The sequence below is a fragment of the Motacilla alba genome, chromosome 4 (genome assembly GCF_015832195.1).
Source record: "Motacilla alba alba isolate MOTALB_02 chromosome 4, Motacilla_alba_V1.0_pri, whole genome shotgun sequence".
Lineage (NCBI taxonomy): Eukaryota > Metazoa > Chordata > Aves > Passeriformes > Motacillidae > Motacilla > Motacilla alba.
Genome location: NC_052019.1, coordinates 52,436,428 through 52,459,117, shown reverse-complemented (window position 1 = coordinate 52,459,117; position 22,690 = coordinate 52,436,428). Strand labels below are relative to the sequence as shown.

Sequence of the window (22,690 nt, the reverse complement as noted above, 5' to 3'; positions counted from 1 at the left end):
GTGTTCTCATATTTGTCACATGCAGGTTTGCCTTTAAATATTGAAGAATAATTGAGCTTGAACAGACAACTAACGAGACATTTCTTCCTACATGGAAGGCTTGCATTCATGAGCCACATATGTCCTGCTTTCAAATGACAAGCCTTGTGCCTTGTCAAATGGTGAACTTGTTTTTTGCCTGATGCTCACAGAGACGTTTTTTGGTATTTAGAAGTACATTTGCAGATTGCAGATCTAAACCAGTTTCACAGAATGACAGACCAAACTCTAAACACTGTTTCTGTATGTAAGAAAAGATGGAATTATCCTTTTAAAAATTCTGTCAGTCATTTTAAGTGATAGCAAGCTTCAATTTAAAATTGGAATGTAGTGGAATAAAAATAGCTGGGAATAAAATTAAAAGAGAATGCAGTGAATCTAATGTCTGCATGGAATGCTACTTTTAAAAGCTTTAAGGTAAAACCCAGAGGTGGAAAACTATATAATTTTCAGTCTGGAAAAAGATTGATAGCCTTAAAATGTGTCTTATCATGCCAAAAATAATATTTATGCTAATGGACATTCCTCATATTACCTATAGGTAATTAGAAATTATGGAAGGGGGCAGGAGACCTTGAGTTCACATTAATAAAGTAGTGCAGAGAGAGAGGAGGGAGAGTAGCTAATATGTACTGCTGTCTGGAAAGACAACATGAAAGATCATTGAATGGATATTTAATTTTGATACTAAATCAAAGTTGTAATGGAGACAAACTTTTGAAATGGGAGATAAACTTTTTCCTAAAAAACCCCAAATATGTAAAATTAGATTTTCATTGGCTATTTTTAATGGTAGGTTTGAGAATAGTAAAGGCTGTTGTAGCTGCTTCCCTCATTGAGAAGTCTCCCAAAGATATAAAGGCATGGTTTTGGGTATAATAGATGGTACTTTCCCTTTATCAGACAGACTGGAGAGGAAAATACAAATGTGTGTGAGGGGAAGGAGAGTGTTACAGGCACTGAATAGGATTGGTAAGGTGTGGGAAATAGAAAATTAAATATATCCATCAGTAATAGAATATAAGGAATAGGAATATCCTTCCTGAAGCTGTTTGCTAAGATCTGCACAGGAAGAAAATGAGAATACAAGAATGGAAAAAGATTTCTTTAAAGCAGTTTTAAGGTATAATAGGAACTATGGAAATGTTTGTTTATATTCAGGCGTACTACACTGACTTCTGAGGAGGAGAGCATTAGGGGTGGAAGTGTGTGCCTTGAGGTTTTCTCATGTTATTTTTGTAAGTAAAATGTAACATCTTATAGGATTGAGTTAAAATGGCAGTTTGAGTTCATTGGTGAGAAATGTGCTAATTGTGCTAATGCTGCTTTCAATCCGTGGTCATACTGGGACTCAGGTTTGGGTGGAATTATGATGGTTTACTCTAAACAAAAGTATATAAACTGAACAAACACCATGGTGGTTCAGCTGCCTTCAATTTCCTCCAGAAATCCAGAGATCCTTCAGTGGCTTCTAGAGTATAATGTGAGCTTTGCATGAGATGAGATTTTTATGCTATATTTTCATAATTTCATATGTAGCAAGAAGTAAAAAAGGAACAGGTGAAGACAAATCATAGATAAATAATTTAATATAAACCTCAGTAAATATTATTATTTTGGATAAACTATTCTTAAGGTTCCTCTTGATGGTCTGGAGTTTTGATGAGATCTTCAAAAGCTGTACTTCCTGGAGTACCTCATTTCATGTTCAGGGTGTTTTAAGGGGAAGAATCCAGTCTTCCTACAGACATTCTTACAGACATCTACCTTGCTATAAACTGCACTCATTCAAAGTTATGTACACTAGCAAGGCATAATGTAAATATATTTAACTATTGAAAGGGCTCGTTTCAGTTCCCTTGTTGTAGATGTTGAGTGCCATTGAAGATGCTGTATCCAGCTTCTAGCTCCAGCTCTAGAAGGGTCTCCTTGATGTCCTGTGCCATATCTGCTGGCCTCTATATGGCTCAAATACCTTAGGATATCTCAGAGATAGTTAAATTTAGGCAACTGATGTGCTCCCACAATCTCAAATCGGAAACCAAACAGTTCAAAAGAACTGCAACCTGCCAGAAGAAACTTTTTTACAAAGAAGGGGATGGAACATTGGAGCAGGTTGCCCAGAGAAGTGGTGGATGCCCTATCCCAGAAAACATTCAAGGTTAGGTTGGATGGAGCTCTGAGCAACCTGATCTGGTTGTAGAAGTCCCTGGTCATTGCAGGAGATTGGACAAGATGACTTTCCAAGTTCCAGCCCAAGCCAGTCTATGATTCTATTGCATTTTTGTAATACTATAGAGTACAATAGAATATAAAGTGGGAGTAATGATAGTTCTAAATGTATTTGCTGTGCTGGGGCTACTTATGTGGGGGTGTGCATTCTGTTTTCCCTTTTTTTAAAAAAGAAGCTACTTTCATTCTTGTAGCATGTCTTTTTAAGACCAAGATTACAAACAGGTATTAAAAAATAGCCAACAAAATCCCCCCAAACAAAACAAAACAAACAAAAAAAAATCCACAAGCAAAAACCATTAATTTCACTTTATGTGGAAGTCTGTCTGCCTTTTAGACAAGAGAACCTGAATCTCCGTTTTTTCAGCATTGTTAAGCATGCAGGAAAATAATGCTGTTACAAGACTTAATAGCAGTATCAAGCCCACACAGCTTGGCTCTATCTTTCAGAAGAAACTTTTCATGTGAGGCAGGGACGACACTAAAATAGCACGTCTAAGAGCACCATCAGTGCTTTTCTGCGAGGTTTAATTTCTGAAGTTATGGGCTGTTGCTTTTGAAGCTCAAATTTCAGCTAGAGTGTGTATTAGATTTAGTGAGCTGTTTGATTTCATTACAAGGCATAGGTCTCCTGCGTTTCTCTGATGGCACAATCCACCTGCCTTTGCTGAGAGCGCTCCCGCGGGAATCAATGTTCGTGTGATGATGAAAAATTAAACCTTCCGTTTGATGCTCCTTTTATTGATGCTCTGCAAGAGGATGTTGAAATGCCTTCTGTGTAATAGGCAGCTGGAGTAAAGTATTATCTATCAGCGTGGGCATAATGATTTATGTGAATACATATTTGTCACTGTATGTGGTGACAAACTCCAGTGAAGCTCAGAGCATTCCTTGTGGTTACCCAAGGAGTGTTATTACATTTCCTGTTAGACTTAGATGCTTTTTTTTGGTTGGTTTATTTTTTCTTTTTCTCTAATGCTTGTTTTTATCAGTTTCTCTGTATGCAAGAGAAGGAGCGCTACTCTTGGCAGCTAATCTTCCTCTCTGTAGAGACTTAACCTTCTCAGGGCACCTCTCTACACACCCAAAAAATACAAACCGGTCTAAAGGAGCTGTCAACAACTGAAAAGGAGCAAGCACAGCAAATAGCTGCACTGCAGTGGCTGTAGCTTGCATGGATAGGCTTGGAGAAATGTCATGTGGCTGCCACACCATTAAGCACAACATGAACTTCAAAAGCCACTGGTGTCCTTTTGAGTAGGCTCTAAAGCTACCTTAGTGACAGTGTGAACTCCAGACTGCTCCAGCTTCCTTGCTGGCAGTGCCCAGTGTAGCTGGTTGAATGCTGGGGGTGGAAGTGTCCTGCTCAGCAGAAGTGATTTTGGTACATCCTTTGCTATGGCTTCAATTCTGTATTGGCTTAGGGAACTTCCCTTATGAATTTTGGAAAGAAATATGAAGGCAAGTCCTACAAATTCATTGCAGTTGCTTTGGTTCTGTTGTGTTTTGGATGGTGTTACTGTGCTTCCCACCTCCCCACCTTTGGTCTGGGTTTCTGCAGAATGTTGTTGTTTCTTATTTTACTAAAAATAAATTTATTTATTTATTTATCCAAAGAACGTTAGGTATGGTTTTAACTTGAACAGACTGCTATTTAAAATTTCCTATGTAGTGGTACAAAGATCTTTTTAATCATCTTGTTCCTAAACTCTCTAGTCTCTGAAGCTATTAATTCTTTAATGAGCAAATTACCTCATCATTTCTTTCTGAGGCAACAGTGTTGTCCCAGCTGAGTGATCTTTTCAGGGTATTCCCAAAGAAGAAAAAAACAAAATTAGCAACAAGGTCAAAAACCCTGAAGGATTTCCTACTAGCCATTACATTCATCACGTGCAGCTCTCTGGTGGCTTCTTGGCCTCACTAATTGTCCGTAGTGTGAAGTAATTTTATGTCCAAAAGAGCTTATGTGCCTCTAGCTTGGGTGACAGCCAGAAACCGGGCCAAAAGTTACAGCTGTTAAATAGAAACAGAATCCAAGCTATTAAAGAGGTAAATTGGCCTGTCCCATCCTCTGTCTGTCATAGCTGAGCTCAGGTCTTTCTTCCAGTATTTTTTTAAGGTGAATTAGTGATTTTAAACCAACCAGTTGGCATTCTGCAAAGGCATGTGATTTGTCAGCTGCTCTCTGTGAGCTGAGATGGAGTTCTGACTCCTGGTAACATCTAGGGGACTCCAGGGCTTCTTCCCTCTTCCAGCTACTGCAGTTTAGGAAGGAACCATCAGGCTGGAGCATGGGACATGTGATGTGTTATCGGTACGAGTCTGAAGAGTGGGACATTTCCTGACAAAGTTCTCTTTTCCAGAATGCTCTGCTTCCCAGCCAGAGAGGCAGGCCAGGTTGTCACACAGCGAGGTTATCCGGCAGTTGGAATCCCCATCCTGCCTTCTGTGTGTACATCCATGCACGTGCCCACACAGCATGCTCTGCCACCCCTGTTCCATAGGCAGTATGGGAACCTTAACTGCTTTGTGCCAGGGATTTTTTACACTGTTTAAAATATTCAAGTAATTTGTGTCCTGGTTTTTATTCTATTTTATGAATAAAGAAAAAAGTAACCAATCTTCTTTTCTAATTTCCTCTTTTCCCTTATCTTTCCCATTGCCTGATAGGCACCTGGGAAAAATGAACAATCTGAGGAGTAACAGTTCTTGGAGTGATGCAGATGATTGGTTTTCCCTTAAATCAGTTCAGTCCCCCACACTGTTTTTGCTCCTTGCCTTTTTCTATTTTTTCTTTTTTCCATTCCTATATCTCACAGCTCATACTATCCATGTAGCCAAGATAGATATCCTGAACAGTTTAATTTTTTTTATGTTTCAGGATAGCAGATCCTGGAAGATAATAGAGTGTTTCCCCATAAATCAAGTTAAATTGGAAGCACTTGGCAACAGTATTTTCCTGTGTATGTGTATAGAAAAGCTTTTTCATCCTCCATCTGGATGTTATGGGTAGGAATTACTGTAAATTAAAAAGTGCTTTGTTTCTGTGATGGCATCTTTATTCTTGATACTGAACAATCAGAAGAACTTCTATTCATTTTTGGTGTTATGTTAGGATATCACATTTTCTTCTCTAAATAAGGTTTATTTGCTGGAATGAAGAATGCATTTTGTCCTCAGCCTGCTAGACTGCCCTTTGCTATAATTCAATATGACGTAATAATGGTTTGAGTGTCTTTTTCTTTGCCTATATCATTTGCAATATGGGAAGACTAAGAAACCATGGCTTTAGTGCTGTTTGTCAGAAAGCCCTGAAACTGTCTCTTACCTTATACCTTCACTTTTCATCTTGTGAAGTTTACTAAAAGAGAGCAAAAGTGCTTTACATTTTGTGTGACAGTTGGCATCAAATAGCATATAGAAAAATGACAGCAAAGCTTCTCAAATAAAAGCATTGTGAAATAATATGTACAGTTTTCATGCTAAAGAAGATTTCAGTCTCTGTTGCCTCCTTAATTATAATTTAGGAGTCTCCAGCAATTTAAGAGTCTTAGAATTTGGATTCCGAAAGAGCAAATGTAGTTCAGTGGTGGTTTATATTTACTAACTGGGAGGAGGTGCTAACTATTTTCTGGCTGTATGGAACATGTAGATGTAGATTTTCGACATCTGTCCATAAGCGCACACTGTCTGCCTCACAGCTTCCTAGGTACCTGTCCTCTTGTATTGTCTTTTAAATCTCTCTACTTATTATTTCTTAGTGCTGTGCAGAATTGTGAATTTGGGCTCTTAAGTTGAACATATAGTTTATGTAGTGGAGATTTTAAGTCCCGAAGACCCTTTTAGTTTCTTTCCTAAATTACTGGAAGAGCTGAATGTCATACTGAATTTAACATACAGCAATGCATTTCATTGGCTTTTTGAGATGAGAGAATTAAAAGTCAAAGCAGCAGTGATAGAGTGAGCTACTCTTGGAATAACTACTGAAACCCTGACTTATTCTCTCCTTTCTTCTCTGGAATTCATGGAGTTACATAGGGCATGATCTAAATACTACAAAAGTCAGTTAAATATCCTTTACTGGCTATATGGCCACATATAAATTCCATGCAATTCTCAAAAAAAACTTTTGTTCAAAGTAGCATCTGAGCATATTCTAAAATATTTTGGAGGTCCATGGAATGCAAACACCTGCATAGATTGAATCTATTTGTCTAAAAGAGGGAGCAATGTTAACGAGTATTTTTACTCTTATTCTGAAACAGGGGCCTCAGCTCCTCATTTTGTGCAGGAAAGGCCTGCTTAGAAACCAAGAATCAGTTTATGTGAACATCAATGCTGTAAGCATCTCACTTCAGTTTCAACCTATAAGGATCAATATAACACAAGGAAGAGAGGAAGTGCTGCTTATTGGTCTAATTATCTATCTAGAGCCTTGTATTTTCTTTTCCCCTTAATGTTCAGAAAGTCAGTAGTAAAGCATCTTTTTTTTAAAAAAATTGTTTGAAATTAAGATAAATGTGTTAATACAACCAAATCTGCCTGTCTCTTAAAATTTAGAGTGCTATCTGAAGATGTCAAAATATGACATTGCAGTTACACCAGTGACTGCAGTTAACTATTAGGAGTTTGTAGCATATGAAGAGGTATCTGACACAAAATTGATTTGCTTGGGAGTGGAGGGAGTTACACGTGCATTGTGAAATCCCCCAGATAAGCAGGAAAAATTTGTACTAGCTGCTAACTCATTGCAACAGTATATACAAAAAAGAAATCAAACCTTGTGTTTTCTACCTTGAGGTCAATCTTTGAGGGCCATGAAAGGTATTCTTAATTATGATGCTAACATTCAGGCTAGAAGTGACCCTTTTTTAGCCTTAAAATGCTTCGCATTTTTGTTTCTCAAATAACTGTTACTTACATTGTGGATTAATGACTGTTCAGTAACTCCCTTGCAGAAAAGGAGGCAGATTTGAAGGCCTTTGTCTTTCCCCAGAAGTGTCTACAAGTGGCCTTGTCCTCTGCAGAGCTTGATGGATCACTCTGTTAATCCAGCCTGGAGAGCACCTCGGGCATGTTGTAGACTACCCCATGCCCTAGGAGTGCTCACTTCCTTCTTCCTGCCAAAATATTGACAGCTGTGAAACCCGGGCTTTCAAATGAGTCAGGCTGAGCTTCCAACAGCTCACAACCATAGGTCTCCATATGAAATTACCTTGACATGGCCCTCCAGGAGAGTGTCATTTTCATGAAGTTAGTTTTAGCTGTGGTGTGTATGAATGATATGGACATGATGTTGTGATTCCCTATTACTACTAGAAAGAACAGCTCTCTTCTCGTGTTGTTTTAAAGAATATAGGGTTCAGATCCATGCAGGCTATTGATCACTGGTCAACAAAAGAGTAAGGTCAAAATGTGTCCGCAAAAAGTACCACAGAAACTTGATGCAGATGCCTAAGTAGGTAGTTACTTATCACAGAATCACTAGGTTGGAAGAGACCTTTTAGATCATCGAGTCCAACCCATGCCCCAACACCTCAACTAAACCATGGCACTGAATGCCGCATCCAGTCTTTTTTTAAACACGTCTAGGCACAGTGACTCCATCACTTCCCTGGGCAGACCATTCCAGTACTTTATCACCCTTTCTGTAAAAAATGTTTTCCTAGTATTCAACCTATATTTTCCTTGGTGCAGCTTAAGACTTTGTCCTCTCATTCTGTCAGTTGTTGCCTGGAGAAAGAGACCAACTCCCACCTGTCTAGAACCGCCTTTCAGGGATTTGCAGAGAGATAAGGTCACCTCTGAGTCTTGATATAAAAGAATATCTACTGGCCTGTCAATAAATTGTTTTAATCTAAACTTCTTTCCATCAAATTAAATGCAAAGCACAAAATCTGTCTCTTGAGATATAATTCAATGACATTCAAAAGAGTTTATTTACATAATTACTGTTGACAATAAGAAAAAACAGATGCAATCAAAGTTATCATATCTAACTTCAAGAAGTGTTTCAAGTTTCTGAATTGTGTTAAAATAAAGGATCCTGTATTTTTGGCTTATATATGGCATATATGTTGAAGTATGCAAAACATAGTTTAAACATGTATGTGCATTAGTGTGTGTAAATGTAATAAATTAACATTCATTATATATGTGTGTATGCAAAATTATTAATGTTCTTACTAATTATGGTGAAGACTAATGTGATATTGCTTGTACAGTGCGAATATTAGAAAATCCCATTTTGGCTCCAAGTGTATTATCAATGTTAAGAGGGCAACTTTGCAACTGGGAGTATTACTAAACTTATTTTTATTGCCTATTTGTGTTTGGATTATGTAGGCATATTTTGAATCAAGCATGTGCCGTGCCAAATGGCTGGTGCGGTTTGCCGGTCATGTGGAAAAGCAAAAATCTCTATTTGATTAGGTGCTGACAGATATTTACATATATATTTCACCATTTCCAAATATGTTCATATAGTTGTAAGCACTTCTATTTTTATAAAGCTAACTCTTACTGATCATGCAGAACTGTTAATGATCCAGATTCAAAGAAACTCCAATCATTTAAGAGTGACTTCGGAATGTTGTTGCTGAAGTGCTAAAATGGAGTCTAGCAAATGCTGTCTATTAGAGGGTTGCCAGAATGCTGTCCTTGCTCATACAAGGTCTGGCTCAAGGTTGGGAGCTGTCTCTTCATCTCCCTGCACTCAAAGGTCTCTCTGGTACTTGTTTTTGTGGTTATGTTTGCTGAGTGCCAGTAAGACCAGGTGTCCTCAACAGTTCCACTGATTTTGAGCAAGCAGCCATGGGAAGTGGGAGCAGCAGCACCTCCTTTTCACAACAGCAGGGTAGGAGGGATGTTGGATTGTGTTAGGGAGGGATTATGTTCTTCTTGCACCCGAGTAAATTCAGACCCACTTCGGTCTTGCGATTGGGCAAGCGGCTCATGAAAGCAGAAGGTAAATGCTTCTCTATTTCTTCTTCCAATATTGTGCCTCTGTGCAGAAACGTATCTAAGATTAATTGTCTTGGGGAGAGAGAAAAGAAAACAACAATCATTATGTGAGTATCAGTGAGTGTGATTTTACATTGATCTTTGTTCAACACTTGTCTGGGAAGGAAATGTCTTTTTTTTTCCCAACTGGATCCCGTGACTATCTCTGTATTTATTGCAGTACTTTTTAAATGAAAATTATGTTGTTTGGAATGATTAAGACATCAAGAAGAGCTACATAAAAAATGCTGAAGTAATTTAAAGCATTGCAGAAATTATTTTGGATCACTGTGCCAGTCTTATGTGAAAAGCAGACAGCTGGCTTTAAGTAAAACATTAATATATTGCTATTGGAAGTTAACAAGCCTTCTTTAGTCAGCTGAATAACAAAAAGGCAAGAAATACCACAGAAATCAAATTCTTTGAAGAGCAGTTCTAAGTTGTCTGTTTCCTGAACTGAGATCTTAGAAAATGTTATTTTGGTCTGCCTTGCCTTTCGGTTTTTCCCTTGGCACTTAGCAAACTGCAGGTCATGTATTATGAACATAGTCTAATACCAGAGTCAGGATCTTGGCTTCATTAACTTCCACCTAAGGAGAGATGCCTCTGGCTGATACGCTCATTCATTTGGCAGTTTCATCAATTCTGGGAGAATTACTGCTTTTTCTTCTGGCCTGAAGCATTAAATTGGTCACTGAAATTGAATCTCAGGTTTCTAAAGAAGTGAAAAATATCACATAATGTGCAGTTTCTGTATTAACCAGCAGAAACCTTGTCGTAGCCTTTGTTTTGATGTAATAGTGATATACAGGTTTTAGAAAATGGGTAGCCTACAGGACTAAAGGTTTCAATCCAATTTGAAGTAAGAAGATAAAGCAATGTATGCATGCAAATATATTGAAGTGTCTCTTCCCTTTCCCTCACAAGGAAAAGGGAGAATCTGTCTTAGCTATGGACAACTTGGCATTTTCAGGATCAGTTCCCCCCTTCTTTGTAATCCATGTAAGCTTCTCCATGATCAACTGTGAATCTCCACAGCACCTTCTGTTCCCCAAATACACACTACTTTTGTGGCCAGGTTGTATGAACACTGGCTGGAAACCACCTTGCAATGCATTAATTACAAATGTAGAGACTGCCAGTGGAATTTCTAGGAGTGCTTGGCATCAAGTAGAACTGAAAAGAAGTAGAAAGTCTCCCTTTATAGTCTGCCTCCTGTGCTAAACCCTGTGGTTTGCAGCTTGTGGTTCCTCTTACTAAGCTGATGGGTCGTGCCAAGGGAACCTTTATAGTCCACAATTCCTAGGAGCACTTTTTATGGAAGTATTTGTTCTTATTTTGTTGATTCCCCCCTCCTATTACAAAGCAGATCAGTTTTAAGATAATTTCTTGCATCTTTTTATATCCCTCAAAGCCACCGGCAGCTTTGATTCTTTTCTTCCTTCCTTCTTTCCCTCCCTCACACCCTCCCTCTTTTGTTCCCATAACCTAGAGGCATTTTATTTTCTAATGTATAGTTTTCTCCTCTTTTATCAGTCTTTGATTATGTTATTGATCATGGTTGTTCAAGTCACTCTCCTTCACCAAATATTGGCATGACTAAGTGGCTGTAGATGTCCACTTAACCCCTATGTTGCAGAAATAAAATTTCCTTTTGTTCTGTTGGAAAACTATGTCTTTCCTCCAAGTTTCTGGTGAAGAAATAAGATGTTTTCTCTAAGTGAGTTAAACATTTTTTGGGGCATTTGCACAATTAATACTGTTCCACAATTAGAGCATATTTAGATGTCTTGAAAAAAAGTAGCTTAATTATAATTACATCATTCACTTCACCATCTTCTTTACAGGACATAAAGCTTTGGTATTGGCAGTTTAAAAGTCAGAGGGAATGAAAGCTGGCCTGCCTAGGACTTGGGCTCCATTTCTATAGCCAGTAAATACTGGGAAGTCTTCCAAGTGTATTGTGCTTGAACAGAACAATTAAAAATAATAACCATATCTATATATACTATAAGATGTACAATTTGTAGCAGAAGTATGAGGCTAACAGATTTATGTGTAGAAGCTGGATTTAAATGCGCTGTGAATGTGCTTATGTCAAATAAAAGTGGAATTTTCGTTTTTAAGGCAGAGTCAAGGCAATGTCACATTCTACATTAGCTTGGTCCCATTATTTGTTGGTATATGACTTATGGAAGCTACATGGCATGCAGCTGCATTTTGTCATGCATTTTGATGGTGTATTTTTTTAATGTTTGTATATGTTGTATATATTCTATAAATTCTGTGTAAGATGGAGTTGTCTTAGAATACGTACCTGGGCTTGCACTAACATAAAATTGAGATGATTATAGTTGCTAATAAAGTTGAGATGGAAAGTGCAGGATTATTTTACTCATTATTAAAACAATGAATTTCTGAAATTAGAATTCAAAAGCCTTCATTCTTTTTTTTTTTTTTTAAATTTTGCGCAGAGTTTTAGTTAACTACTTGAGGGCCTGATCTTTTCATTCTATTATTATAGACTCCTATGGTAATGTTGTGGTTCAGTATACAGTCAGTCCTTGTTGCCTCTCCAGTGACTCTAGCAGAGGAGCCTTGTAAACGTGCATTTGAGGGCCAGAGTTCTAGAAATAGTTTCTAAGACTGAAGTCCTGAAGTATGCTGGTGGAAATGAGTTCTGATTCAGTTGATGAGTTATGAAGGTGCACATTTACACTTTGATTCAAATGTCATGATTTTAATGTTTAGTTTTCACACATTATGCTTCTTAAATAGTGCCTTTAATTTTCATTTTTCCTGAGGAACAGTATCTCAAGTCTCTGGAATTTTATCTGTATTATTTTTACGTTCCTCTTTATAACATCAAGTTGTCAGTCCATTTCACTCATGCACAGTCGGCCATCTGTCCAGATACTTTCCCTTGGAATGGTGCTCGATATTGCATCCACTTGGGTCATAGTTCCTTTCAAATATTATTTTGTTGTTATCTGCTGTGTAGCTAATGGTGAGAGCAGACACCTGTTGTTTGCAGCTTTGTCAAAGAGCTTTCCAAAGAAAGAGGGCCTCTTCTAATCTTTTTACAGCAAATCAGAATTTCTTCAGTTCTGCAGGTTCTTCATGCTGATTTTTTTTTGGCATGGTGCAATATTCTTTTGTGTTAACCTTGGCTGACTGCCACTTGTCCACCAAGCCACTCTTGGTCCCCCTCCAGGGACATGATGGGAAGAAATATTCATTGAAAAGTTCATGGATACAAATAAGGGCAAGGAGATTTCTTACTAATTACTGAAGAGGGCCAAACAGGCTTGACTGGAGGAAGTTATTTTAATTCCTTTTATTTCATTGCCAGTTAATTGTTACAGAGTAGAATATTGGGAAACATTTTAAAACTAAGAACAGCTTGCACCTACCCTTCCCTTCTTCACAGGTGTAGAGTCCTCTCACCTCTTCCTGTTCCTCCCCATGCACAAGCCCTGAGTGATGCAGGGAATGGGGAATAGGGGTCGTGATCAGTTCATAATGCTTCATCTCTGCTGCTCCTTTCTCCTCACGCTTTTCCCTTTCTCCAGCATGGAGTCCCTCCTCGAGGATACAGTCCTTCACAAAATTCTCTATACTGCGTCTTTCTCAGTAACTGCAGTGCTTCAGGAATTGCTCCAGTGTGGGTTCAGGTCATAGGGTTCAGTCATGCAAGAGTGGAGTGCTCAGTGTGGGCTCTCCACAGGCTTCAGCTTCCTTCAGGGAATTTCCACATAGTCCAGTGTGGAGTGCAGGTGCAAGTCTGCCCTGATGTGGACCTCCATGGGCTGCAGGGGCACAGCTGCTTTGCCAAGGGCTTCACCACAGGCTGTAGGGCAATCTCTCCTCCTGTACCTGGAGCACCTCCTGTCCCTCCTCCTGCACTGATGTTGGTGTCTGCAGAACTGTTTATCTCAGATATTCTCACTCCTCTTTCCAGATGCTGGACAGCATCTTTTTTACTATTTCCTAATTCTGTTATCCTAGAGGTGCCACCATTATTGCTGATGTTCAGCTGTGGGCAGCAATGGGTCTGTCTGGGAGCTGGCTGGCATTGGCTCTTCTCACAGAACCCCCCCTAAAGTGCCCTTCCCTTTCTACCAAAACCTTGCCATGTAATCCCTGTAAAAATATTAAAAATTGGGATGTATGATGTAGGGAAATAAAGTTATATTAACAGTATTAACAGCTACAAATATTTTGGAGCCAAGCTGTTTAATTAAAAGAACCAATCCTCTGCTTCCTTCTGGTAGCCTGTGTTTTCATAGGGAACTTTGCTGCATGGAATAAATTTTTGGAACTTGGTTTTCTTTCTGGTATCCTGCCTTTCTCTCCAGGCCTTTCTCCTCTTCAGTAAGAATTTGTTGTAACATTTTGCATTTAAAGACTTCATTTACACTGTTTGTCCTGAGCTTGTATCAGGATTATCCCTAAACATGAGACAGAGATGGCATGTCTTGTATAACTCATCAGACTAAGTACTCACGACTGTGGGGTTTTATTGAATTGGATATGGCACTCCTTGTTGTGTGTGCATGTATGCTGAATTGTATTGCATTTATTCCTGATAAACTAGTGTCACATGTAGAGTGGAAAATTTTGATGAAAGAGAAGCTCATAAATGTCTTTAACATCACTGGGAAAGGAGTTTTTTGATGAGATATATCTGTTAAAAATCTCTGAGCAAAAGCATCTGTCCCAAATATTGGTACTTTTGATTTGCGTCAAAGACACCTAAAACTTAATTTGATGTGTCTCATGGGCCGTCCTTGAAATTCAAAACAATTAACAAATACTTAAGACCAGCATCAGCAATTGAAAGCACTGGAGAGACAGAGAGAGCCTCTAGGGCATCAGAACTTTCCATAATGAAAGCTATTTGCTTTTATTTTGTTCTCTTTTTGTCCTTACATTTTTCAGATCTGCTTGTGTCGTGTTAAGTGACTAGAGTTCATGGTTTTTCTACATTGTAGTGTGTTTGTGTAAGTCTATATTTGGGCTCTTAGGATTGGTTTTGCTCTAATGGCTAAGTACTGTAAGTGTCTAAACAAAGAGGAATTTTTGAAAAATCAGAACTGCTTGTGAATAAGAACAGAGTATGAGAGGAGGCTCTGCTACATCTGTGACACAGAATGCTGGGAACAGGGCTCTGACTGTCCTCAAGAGAGGAGAATAGGAGTTTTACAAGAAACAGGTGCTGGAGAAGAAACTGCCAAGCCCTGGGAGGAGCCATGCAGAAAGTCATGCCAAAGCCTGACAGAATTGGTGTGATTGTGATATTGTGCAATATTAATTTGGAAAGAGCTTAGGCTAACTAATCACCCTTTTCAAGTTAAGGCTGCACACTTCGTGTTAACTTTACACGTATGTGGATTTGCTGAGATGAGATTCAGCATGGTCCTCCTTTACTGCTTTTAGGGTTATGTCTTTGAGTTTGGGAGCTCGAAATTTGTCACTCTTGAAAACTTCTTCACCATATGTGGTGCAGAAAAATGAGGCATATCATTCCCTAACTGGTTGTTGAGCAAGCTGCTTTGTGAGCTGAGCAGGAGATGAAGGGGTTATAGTGCTCTATAGTCCCTCTCTTTTGGTTCTTTATGGTCCATGACAATTCAAGGGTAGATATCAGTGATTTAGTTTTTCCATTCAGAGAATGCCAACAATAATTGTAGTTATTGCTTTAAAATTTTGAAAATTCAGTACAAAGCATCCCAATATCTTACAGAAGACTCTAGTGCCATGTGGAGATAGTAGGATATGACAGTGTATTATCATCATAGTGCCTAGTTAGCATGTACTGCTGCTGTATTTCTCTTTTTTCCACCCAGCTTTATGGAGTTTGCTTCAATTCTCTTTTACTGTTTCTTAATTTAGCCTGTAACCTCTGTGAAGTAAGTTGTTTTCAGAAAGCAAGTGTTTATATTGCAATGATGTATTTGCATTGCTCTCATTTTGCTTTGTAAGCTCTTTCTTTGTGTTCTGTGAGCAAGTGATTAAAGCCAATAAGGGTGAAGAAAGATTGTGTGGGTGAAGCTCTGATTTGAGACACTGGCAAAGACAAGATTAATATTGAATCAGCAATGAGGCATTTGATTTTTGGGCTATTTACTTGCTCTTTTGCATCATAGACCTTTGTCAAAATGAATTAATTGGTATTTGGTTTAATTATCACTTTGCTATATCAAAATATATGTCTATGTTACTGTCTTTACCCACAGGAGAGTAAGTGGGGTGAGGGGTGTTGGTTTTGAGTCTGAAAGGCTTGCAGACCTGAATCAGTAAGTGCTGGTTAGCTAAGCAGCAGAATGAAGGTGTTTGCTCAATCAGTTTCAGCAGAAGCAGCTATTACTCAGTTTATTTGAGTTGATCTGCACTGATGAGGATAATAACCAGTTTGGCATACCCTCTTTGTTTCCCTGCCACTAGCCAAAAGTGCTTGAATAACGTGATTGATACTTGAGCCTAAATCTTATTTTAGCAAATCTGAAGGGCTGCTAGACATACTGGAGGAATCAGTCAAAGCAGGGACACTTGCAGGTCTTTGGGCTCTGTTTGCATCTAAATTTGCACTTTTTACAAATAATTGTTCCCTGCAATTTTTATAGGGCAAAAATATTAGAGTATCAAAACATCTTCTGAAACCTGTGATTTGTGTTGGTTCACTTGAGGCTGCTTGCTTTGAAGGCTTACTGTACTAACTTGGATGTTTTTCCTCTTCACCTCTTTTGGTTCTGAGGAAACCCCTATAACTTCTGAGAAGCATGCAAAAAAATAAAGTTACACATGACACATACTGTAGTTTTAATTCTAGACTGTTGTTAATGCTTTCACAGTTTCTTTCATTCCCTATAGTTACCACTAAGGGGGCAGTTCATCTGGAATGCTTTTTGCTGAAGTGGAATTGTAATTTCAAGGCAGTGAACTATAAACTTAAAAAAGATCAACTTAAAAACTGTTGATTAGTGTTCTGCACATGTGTTATATAGACCAGCTTACAGACATCTGCCCTTAAAAATACAAATGCATAAAGGGTGTATATTCTAGCCTAATCTTCACAGATTCAAGGATGATGGTTAGAGTAGACAACATGCATTATTAATCAGATGAAATGCCATTGCCATGACTGTGCTGATACCAGTAACCATTTCTAGCCTCCTTTGCAGTGAGTGAAGCCATGGCTGTTGCATACCTGTTACTCCCAGACTGAATGCTTACACGTTGCTAAGTCTGCCCGTGCAAATGAGCACATAAACCTCCTCAGTGTGTGTGGTCTGTCTGTAGCAGCCTCCATCCATCTCCATCACTTTCCTGGTGCAGGCTTCCTTTCAGTGCTTCTGCATCTTGCCCTCTTCTCAATGATGTTTCCAGAAAGCTGGCCACATGGGATGAAACATTATTCTATCCGGTGAAGCTTGCTTTTTAGGCAGCACAGAGCTGAGGTACTGAGCCTGCAGTCTCACTCTCTGGCTTCAGATCAGGCAACAGACAAGGCTTGGTAGCAACCGCTTTCATCTTGAAAAGGAGTCCTCGTTAATCTCTTAAGTGTATTAGAACAACAAGGGAAGAACATTCATGGTGCTTGTTATGGGTGCGATTGCCAATTTGATTTTATCAATAATTTGCCAGAGCCAAATTATGATATAAAAACAAAGTACAAAATTTATTTGGCGCAAATTGACAAAATTTCGATAAGCCACGGATCGGACAGAGTCTAGCCCGGGAATAGACCCTGGGTGCCTTGCTAAACAGCTCCAAGCACTGGCAGCTTCGAAGTGTAGCGAGCACACCGAGCTTTCTCCATGTAGGTCTTTTTATCCCATTTTTCTTGCCGCGGGCTAGGAAGTCTATTGTCCTTTTCATAACCAAACAAGTTCCAAAGGTTTCTCCGGTCCAGTAGAATGGTATCTGATGGTAGGTGGTCCTGTCCTCGATGTCTTCGGGAATAATTCATCGACTTTTGGTTTTGTGCTAGACAGGATTAATCTTAACAGTACACAGTCACATCCCGAGAGAGATATCCTTATCATCACCCTGAATTCCGATACTCAGTTCTTACTGGAAATCTCTTTTGCAAACTGAGAGGTTTCCCAGAACTGTTTTAAAATTCTAAGCAGTGTGTTCCCCCCCCTTCAGTCAGGGGATCCAGGTGTGCTGCTGATGACATAATTCCCTGTGTGGCTGCAATTGTGAAACTAACTGTCTCTGTTGGGTTTTTACATGTAAATAGAGTCTATCGGTGTGGTAGGCGTTGGTGCTTTGCTGCACTGATTTTTCTTGTGTATTTCCTTGAGAACATGTCCAAACGTAACTCTCCTTCTATCCCTTTTTACTTTAGCATTTATCTACCTTATTTTATACTATTCTGAATCTATTCTTCTACTCTAATAAATATGAATTTTGACACTCATTTATAACAGTGCTGAATAAACAAGCCTGTTAATGACTGCTGAGTAATGCTAAACTGTAATAAGAGAGCTTTATAGTTGTTTTTTGTTTTCACACATTAATCTATGTTTTGTGAGATCTCCTGAGTCTTTATTTTGTCCACTTTTTGAGAGTGAAGAACATTATCAGATAGTTAAGGTGTCCAACTTCCAAACACTTTTTTTAATTTCTGGAGTGGTGTCCTTGTAGGAAAAGAGCAGGGGCATTAGGACAAAACTGCTCTGTTTGCTGCTGTCTATCTGAGGGTCACCAGTAGTAAGGCACTGGGGAACTTGAGTACACGGCTGCCTTTCAGACTGAAAGCAATTTTGATGTCTTGCCATGCCAACCCACTAGGAACTGCTGTCGCACTTCATCTTCAGAGAATTTCCTCCCAAGTTCCCAGATGTGCATCAGAAAATATATTATATATCCCACCATATAAGGACTGATAACTCTGCTGGCAGATACAGTGGGTAGATTTGCTTCCAGTGTCCTGTACATGTCATGTGCAATTCTCAGGAATTTCCTATATCTCCTGCCTGCTCTCACAGCAGTTGCCCACACGTCTGTGATTGTCAGCTACATCAGCAGTCAGGAAGCACAACTGAATTGTAAACAGTTTGACAGTTTGAACTTGATGGAATGACTGTCCTGAATGTTTTCCTTGTAAGTAGGTGTTGCATCTGGTATGTGCTACTACAGTTCTAGGTGATAAAGATCACAAGTCAGACCACATAATCTAGGTGTGATGTCTTAAAATTTCATTTTCAGGAATTTTTTTGTGTGTGTCCATAGATTTCACTTTATGTTTCAATTCAAGTAGAAAGTTCTTTATTTCCTGGTAGAAATTGGTTTGTATGGTACAGCAAATGGACAGTTCCTCCCACTGGCAGCTCACAGCTATTCCCTTATGGGTTCAGTAGCACACAATAGCATTTCAGTAGTGCAATGAACTAAGTTTTTTGGGTTTTGTGTTGATGGGCTAGTGTTTTAGGTAGACTGTGAACATTTTCCCAGGAAATGTGAGAAAAGTGTAGTGAAACTGTAGTTTTAAGTAGTTTATACCTCAGCAAGATTTCTTGAAACAAAAGTCACTTCTTCAGTTCAAGGCTGTTTTCTGAACTAAATAAAAAAGACCTGCAAAGAAGAGGGGGTGCATGAAAGCTTTGAAGAAAAGGTCAGAGGAATTCTTTAAAATGAAAAACATTTGGCAGGCTGCCTGTAGGTGTCATTACAAGCTGTCTTGTGTGTACCCAGAGGCCTAATCTTGGAAACAATTAAGTGCAGACATGTGAGTAACTTTAATTGTGTGCCTGCCAAATCAGTAAGACAAGCTGAAATCTTTCAGCATTTGCAAGATCTTTAGTTTATATGTTTCCCCTTCAGCTTTTAAAACAAAACAATGTAAATGAAACATGGGAACTTGTCTAATATAACTTTAGTGTTATATTGCAAGGCAATGAAAAGTTCTTTTACATGATACTTGTGGGTGGGTTTTTTTTTGTTTTGTGCTCTTACTAGGTTTATTTTGTTAAATACATCAGTAACTATCATAGTTTCTGCTTTCCTTTTCCTTCTCTGATAGACTTCTTGATCTTAAATTGACATTTCACTTCATTTTGTGTGTTAGAGAAAATACTGTCTTTCAGGTCCATATGTGTTACAAACTAGGTGGTTTGCAAATAGTATCAGTGCATTTTCTGAAAGTAAAAATCAAATGGTGAGCTCTGCTGGGAAAAGAAATCAGTCTAATTACCTGGTTAATTGCATTTGTATTGTGCTATATATTGCACTGAGTGCTGCAGAGTATCTCACAATAGATCATAGCTTATCTCTATTTTAATCTATCTTATAGGGTTCCCCTACAGGAAAGTAGAACCACTCCTTTTGCTTGGTTTAAGCATCACTGGAGGGTGAAGAATAAGTACTTGAGCATGTGTATTGAGGATGGATGGTTAGATAGACAGAGTTACAACCCATAGTTTGTTTTTTTTGTTTCCCCTTGGTCAAAAATATTGTTGATCAGTGTAAAGAACACTTGCATTAATATAGCCTGTTCTAATATAGTTTGGTTTGGTTTTCTTTGTATTAATTTCTAAGCACATGAAATTATTTCATCCTTTGTAATGGCTATTGTCTCAGACTGATTTGAGTGCTTCATCTTTATTTTATTTTGCCACTTTTTTCAATATTCAGATCTAGCAGTACTGTGGTTAGATGCAAAACCTGTATTGGAACACCCACGTGAAATTTTACAAGAAATCTGTTACTGGGATAAGAATAGGAAATTTTTTTTTTCCCCTGTATGGGTTTCTGCTTGTTTGTTTGTTTGTTTTTAGCCTCAGATTGTGTTTTGTGTAGCACATAGTGAAACTGAAGAAATCCATTTCTGTAACAAACCGAGTCTTGAGGGTTCTGTGTTGCTTTAATTCTTTGTGTTCTTTGCCCCCTTTAGAGAGAAGAAATTGAGCAATGCCTTCTTCTACTTCCCTCTTCTATAAAATTCCTTTTCTTTTTAACTTCCATCAGGCTATATGTTTAGTCCATATCAAGATCCTCACTTGTTCTCATTCTCCAGTCTCCCCACTTGCCCCAGCCAGACCCTGTATTTTGATTAGCTTTCTATAGAAAGCACACTGCAAGATTTTCCTCCTACTTTTTCTCCCCAGCCTCTTCATGCCTTCTCTGTCACAACACAATCCTGTTTCAATGTCTTCTGTAGTAACTGCAGATAACCCTGAGACCATTTTATGGCTTCTTTCAGGTTTATGGAGAATCCTGTGCTTAGACTTCTGTTTCTCCAATCAGCTTTTCCTTAAGTCCATCCTTCATCTTCTTCACTTAACCTTTGCTCCATTCCCCCTGTTTCAGACCTGCCAACCACATATGTCAGGATGTTCTTCTTCAAGTCTTGTCCTTTTTGGCATCACTGAGTGCTTGTCCCTCCTGCTTCAGACTCTAGAGTTGTTTCAGCAGTACAGAATGCCCTGGCTTTCTCACCAGCACATTGTCAGATGCCATCAATCACATCAGTGTCCTTTTCTACTTCATTCACACCTCACTGAATTATCTCATCTGACTACATTAATCTGTCAAATAAAAGGTTAACTTGGAGATTTCATCATCTTCTACAGCCAATTCTTGTTTTGTTGAAAGTAAATCTGAATGGGTTGAGAGATAAACCCCCTGTATAGCCACATGTAATTGCCCTGATATCAATCCATCCTAACTTTACCTTGCAATGTACTTCTGGAATTCATTATGTGCAGTGTTCTGGAATCAATTACACTATTAGGATGACATTGTATTTGGCTTCCTGAATTTTCACCCTCTTACAAAAATGTTCCAATTAAATACTTTAGTTATTGGTTCTTCTGGGTGATTCTTCATGTCAGGAGCACATCACAGCAAGCAGTTCGGGCATCTGCTGAACTGATAAGGATATAATAAAGACTTTTTAATAAATTTTTTACATCCTGAAATGTACTATTTGTTTTTCTTAAAATAAAATACGTAAAATATACCGAATTAGTAATGAAAGTCAGATACAAAATTTGTTGCTGATTGTGTACCACTGAGGTGTTTTTCAGGAGCTGTCTTAGTGACACAATCCTTTAGTAAGCAGGAAAGTCTATTTTTGGTCTGACATAGTTCTTTTCATGTCAGAGAAATTATCTTTTGTAGGCTTCCCTTCCCTCCTTCCTTCAGGTTTCTGTTGCTCAATGGAAATTAGCTGCAACTGATGATGCTTTTTATGGAAGTCCCCATATGTGGTGTGCAAGTGGTTTTGCACAAAACCCACACATCAGAGTGCTGACTGAAACTACTGGAGTAGAGTCAATTGTCGGATGCTGCTGTCCTGTTGTTTGTTAAACCTTTTCTTGGCATTTAACGGGGTGAAAATAATGTCACATGAGACTTTAGTCATACCAAATGTTACTCTGAACATAAACATCATTGTAGAATTGAATAGATAGCGAATTACACAACTTGTTGTTCCAAAGAAGTATTTCAGCCCCTGTGTGATCATGCTTCTAAGTTTTGGATGTGCCAGTGGCAATATATTCTTTGTAAAGGCCATTGGGATTGATAATTAGTGAAAATTAGAACCCCCCAAGTACCTCATCCTACAGCAAGACTGTAGGTCACTGCAGGATCACTGAAGGTGAGAAAGAGAAAGAGACATCTGCACATTGGTGAAATTCCTGCTAATGGCATTTTTCAAATGCAGTGATGATTCACTGTGTGAAAATGGTCTTCTGTATCCCCTAGCAACCAGAAACAAAATGTCTCTGTTCTTGTCTGCTGGCCTTCAAAAACACATATGAGAAGTGATTTGTTTTCACAAGACAATCATGCAGCATTAGAAGCCTGCTCCCATCCATTCTTCATCAAGAGTAAACACAAAGTAGACAGTTCATTCTAACTCTTGATTGAGTTGTAGGGCAAATCTTTTTTTGAGAGGTGTGTGGGGTTTTTTTTCAGTTTTGTTCTTTGACTTTTTAATGCATGAAAAATAAAACTATTTCTTATGCAAATTACTGCTAGTATTTAATATACTCTTGAAATTTGAGAGATGTGACTTTTGTCCTCAATTTCTGAGACTTCTATAGCAACACAGTATTTTATTATTTCTCACTCAGCATGCTGTTGAATTTTATTCTTTAGTATGTTTAGGAGAAAAAAAACGTGAAACTTTATATTTCACAAAACATGTAAAAATAAGGAACGCTTTCTTTAAACATAATATATCAAATGAGTGGTGTACCTTTGTGTAGGCAGCTGAAATTCAGCAAGTCAAATACTGAAAAGATTGTGTCAAAATAAGCACAAAAGACATAAGTTCCTTTTTTCAGGCTTGTTTTTCAGCAATCACACCCTTTTCTCTTTCCTCACAGCATCTAGCAACTGATGCTATTTTTAGAAATTATTCTGATAATAATCACTCAGCAAACCTTAGGCTGAGTTG

At 38.4% G+C, this 22,690-nt stretch overlaps 1 protein-coding gene across 8 annotated transcripts in view; it reads left to right on the top strand.

Moving 5' to 3' along the window:
- CCSER1 (coiled-coil serine rich protein 1) overlaps window positions 1–22,690 on the top strand; it is a 615,878-nt gene that overhangs the window by 258,839 nt on the left and 334,349 nt on the right. The gene's annotated exons all lie outside the window — the stretch shown is intronic.